Source organism: Dipodomys spectabilis, unplaced genomic scaffold (assembly GCF_019054845.1).
Source record: "Dipodomys spectabilis isolate Male_0828 unplaced genomic scaffold, ASM1905484v1 ptg000118l, whole genome shotgun sequence".
NCBI lineage: Eukaryota > Metazoa > Chordata > Mammalia > Rodentia > Heteromyidae > Dipodomys > Dipodomys spectabilis.
In genome coordinates this window covers 7,730,765-7,735,573 of record NW_024870795.1, presented here as the reverse complement: position 1 = coordinate 7,735,573, position 4,809 = coordinate 7,730,765, and positions in this window count along the sequence as shown.

Here is a 4,809-nt window from a genome sequence, read left to right as displayed (position 1 = left end):
GAACAAAGACTGTAAATCATCTCTGCAGACATGGTCCTGTGCAGCGGCCACCTCACAGCACTAAGAAGCCCCTGCACTGCTCTTCCCGCACCTGCTCCCCAGTGGGCATCTCCTCACCTCCCTGAAAGTAGTCTGGGTGGATGCTGGCAAGTGCAAAAGCTGCAATGTCTGCTCCTAGGCTGTACAAGCCTACAGAGAAGAGTTTCACAGAAAGGTTAGACTTGTTTCTTGGTAGCCTGTGGCTCTGCTCAAGCCTGTGGGATCAGCTATAAGGAAGAAATGCCAGAGTGAGGTCAGCCAGGCCCAAGGAACTGAGGACGGTGGTCTCAGGTGGCTGGCCCAGCCCTGTGGCACCTCCATTCTAACTGGAGAAATACGGTTACTCAACCAGAGTAACCAGAGGCAGTATTTCCCCTGGGGACATTTTTGGCTGTCCCAACTTTGGAATGGGTTGTAAGAAGCCAGTGGTGCTTGTAAACATCTTGCAGAGAAGACCACGGGTGCAACTCAGTGGTAGAGTATTTGACTACCCTGTATAAGGCCCTGGGCTGTGCCAGAAACCAAGTCTACAGTGCCTAAGCCAGCTCCCACAACAGAGTCATTGGATTAAAAGCGTCCATAGTGGTGCTGCTGCTGCTGCTGCTGCTGAGAAAACCTGATACACAATCCCCGGTGGAGTAGACAGATGGACCCTGAGAAATGAGCATCATTCAGAAGAGCTGCCTTAGTTGACTTTGATACTTAGTTGACTTTGTGTCATGATCCACTTGATCAAAGCAGAATATAACCTTGGTGATGTCTTCCTTGTTACCTGGCCCCTCGTACACATACACATTTCATATATGGAACATTCATTGAGTGCCTACTGTGCCCCTAAAGCTAGGGGTGCTCATGTTGTATAGCCTAGTACAAGAGATAGTATTAAACATGAGGCCACAGAAAGACCCGGGACCCCAACTCAGCCTGAGGCAATTAGGGAGAATTCCTGAAGGCAATTTTGTCCAAGCAGGCAAATGTGTATACCATGCAAAGGCCACAGCTTGTGGGAGTTTGGAGTCTGGCCCTTGGGAGAAAAGCATGTTATATAGGCTCTGACTGGAAGGAGGTGAGAACAGAGGTGGGAGCAGTGGCGGGAGGAAAATGCCAAGGGCCTTGTAGTCAGGACTGATGCTGAAGTCCTGAGGGATTTTGAGCAGCAGGGTAGTAATGGAAAAACTGGATGGGAGGTTTAATTTCATGCAAGTGTGTATACATGCCCCAAGAGTACTTGCCTTGCTGCTGGGAGCTTCTTGTAACCTCTGGAGAAAAACCTCAGCTTGAGCCTGTGACCAGGCTCTCAGAATCAACCCCACTCTCCCCTTTTTCATTTCCCAATCTGTCCTGTACGTTCTGGGACAAGCAGTTTGTATAGGATTCAAATGTGGGCAAGGGAGAAGGCCACAGGGGAGGGGAGGCTGCATGGAGGCTAAAGGAGTGAAAGTTACTTGAGGGTCTTAGGGGTTAGGGGACTGACAGGCCTGAGGCCAAGAGGAGGCTGGCAGGAAGCATTCCTGACACCAAGCTTAATGTTGCAAAGGACAGTGATGAGAATTTGACCCTGCCTTTGGGAGTCTGGAGGTATGACATTTTGGGCTAGTCTTAAAAGGATAACTGAAATTCACCCAAGGAAGGAAGACAAGCATTTCATACTCAGAGACCAGGTAAGCAAAATTACAGAGGCAGGGCTTTTAGGTGGGAACTTGGTAGGCTGGACTCCACCGGATTTCTCTACCTTCCTTCCAAGTAACAAGGTTGACCCATAGTGTCAGCAGAAGTGTTAGGTGTGGGTTTCTTAGGAAGCTCTTTAAAATGTACATACTGTGCATCTTGTATCTCTCTCCCCTTCCAATTTCCTCTCAGCAAGAGTAAAAATATGATTCCTGGGGTATACACTACCATGTTTGACCTTGGCAAGAATGGGACAGAGACCCCAGCTGCCTACTTCAGGGCCCTGTTACATGTGAGCAATAAGCCTGTACCTCACTGTAACCCCTAGTATGTGACATTTCACTGAACTATTCCTAAATGATACCATTCACTGTCTTATACCAAAATCAAGTTAGCCCATCTGAAGCACAAAAAGTTAACTGTGGCAAGTTATGATTCCCAATGAAGGAATTTAGTCTACTCATTGGTATTTAGGGACAAAAGATTTGTGAAACAGAAGAACCTGCTCTGGAAAAATCTCTGGCAGTATATTTAGAGACAATTTGGAAGAGGGAGGCTTTAAAGAAAGTTTAAAATTCTCAGGCTTGGGCTGGGAAGGTGGCTCAGTGGTAGAGCACTTGCCTTGTATGCATGAGGCCCTGGGTTCCATTCCTCAGCACCACATAAGCAAAAAGAGAAAAGCCGGAAGTGGCGCTGTGGCTCAAGTGGTAGAACGCTAGCCTTGAGCTGAAGAGCTGAGGGACAGCGCCCAGGCCCAGAGTTCAGGCCCCACGACCGGACCCCCCCCCCCCAAAAAAAAAATTCTCAGGCTTCTGAATTCTAGATAAATATACTTGCCCCCTCCCTGACCCTTCCACAGCCAAATTCTAATATTTGCCAACATTAAAAAGGCTAGTAGAGGAGGGGCTAGAAAGATAACTCAGTGGTAGAGTGCTTGCCTTGCATGCATGAGGCCCTGGGTTCAATTCCTCAGCACCACATGAGCAGAAAAAGCCAGAAGTGGCACTGTGGCTTAAGTGGTAGAGCGCTAGCCTTGAGCTGAAGAACTTGAAGGACAGCGCCCAGGCCCAGAGTTCAGGCCCCACAACCGGAAAAAAATTAAATAAAAAAGACTAGCAGAGGAAACAAAACAATGTCTCAGGGAATATAACTTCCGATGGATCATCAGCTCTTCTAACAAGTGAAGGAGACTTTATTTTCAGATTGAATAATCTGTGGAGTTAGTATGACTCTTCAGGTCCTCTAAGTAAACACCTTTGGTAAATAGGCTCTGGACTCCAGAACTAGAAGACAAACAAGTATTATTTCCTAAAGCAAAGCAAGTGTGCCTGAAGCCCTGCAGTGGCCTGATTGCCTCTCCTTGTCCTCTTCTGGGACCAACCACCCTGCAACTCCTACAGCCACTGCCACAATATTGGTAAGTGCCTGAGCCTTGGGAGATGAGCTAAGTCTGTTTTCCTCAAGGGAAGGACAGTTTCAGGAGAAAAGTTCTTGCATGAGCACACATGTTACAGGCATCACTGTTCTCATGCCTGAAGTGGTCAGTAACACACCCAACACACACAATGCCTACTGGCAGGCACCAAGCCCTAGGTAGAGCAATAGTCCCCTCCAGAACAGCCTGTAGCTGTAAGTAAGAAAATGCCTGGGTAGACATCAAGGCTAGCCCAAAGCAGACAATGGCATCTTCTGAAAGGGGAAGAAAGAAGCCTTGCTTTTTTTTGGAGGGGGGGGCGGGAGAGGGTCCGGTCGTGGGGCCTCAACTCTGGGCCTGGGCACTGTCCCTCAGCTCTTCAGCTCAAGGCTAGCCCTCTACCACTTGAGCCACAGGAATCGAACCCAGGGCCTCATGCATGCAAGGCAAGCACTCTACCACTGAGCCACCTTCCTGGTCCCAAGAAGCCTTGCTTTTATCCCTATAGCCATGCATAAATTTCAAATGCATTTTCCTTTTATTTTTCTTTTTTACAACTTTCTGATATCACTGAAATTTTAATATCACCAGCGACGAGGAAGCCACTAACAGGAGAAAGGAGTTCTTCCAGGTCACACAGAAGGCAAAGAGAGCTGCCAACAGAAGCCAGGTCTCTTACTCAGTTTGGCACCAGACCAAACATCTTTTAGCCTCGCTGGGCCTTGGAGTTGGGTAAAATAACCTCTGGAATGATATTTAAGAAATTGTCTCTGGGAAGGCAAATAAAAGGGTGGCCCGGAGAAAAAGGAAAACTTCCCCCTGTCTATCATTTCAAATTGAATTATCCTTTCAGACTATAAAGAAACACATGCAAAGAAACAAAACCCCTGGTGACCCTAAGCAAATTATTGGGTCCAATAAAAACCGGGCTCCTGCACCTTACAACAGTAACGTCCACTCAAGCTGTCCCCCCTTTAGTTTCCCTGGTATTTCATTGGGATGCAATTCCACAAGTTAGGAAATAGGTTAGTTTAGGTAATTTAACTCAGTGTCACGCCTTGTCCAGCTCCTAAATTCTAGAATTCTTCACTGTGCACGCTGCTTCTGTTTAAGCAGTGTTCTGTTGTTACTCTTTTAAATAAATACTCGGAGGGGGGCTGGGGGGGGGAGTTGCTGGGAAGGTGGCTCAGTGCTAGAGTGCTTGCCTAGCATGCATGAAGCCCTGGGTTCGATTCCTCAGCACCACATAAACAGAAAAAGCCGGAAATGGCGCTGAGGCTCAAGTGACAGAGCGCTAGCCTTGAGCAAAAAGCAGCTCAGGGACAGTGCCGAGGCCCTGAGTTCAAGCCCCAGGACTGGGATAAATAAGCAAATACCGGGGCTAGGTGTGTAGCTCAGTGGCAGAACGCTTGCTTAACACTCGAGAGGGCCTGGATTCGAATCCGAGCACCACGAATAGTAACACTCCCGTTTACGGAGCACGTTCGGTGTACCGCAGCCCGAAGTGCTTCACGTACCATTCGCTCATAATTCTCAGGACAACTGAAGGGTAAGAAGTACTGAAGTACTTTGGCAGGGAAGATAAAGAAGCTCGGAGAGATCGTGCGAATCCAGCCCAAGGTCATGGCTGCGCACACACACACACACACACACACACACACGTGTGGAAAGCAGGCTCCATTCCACGC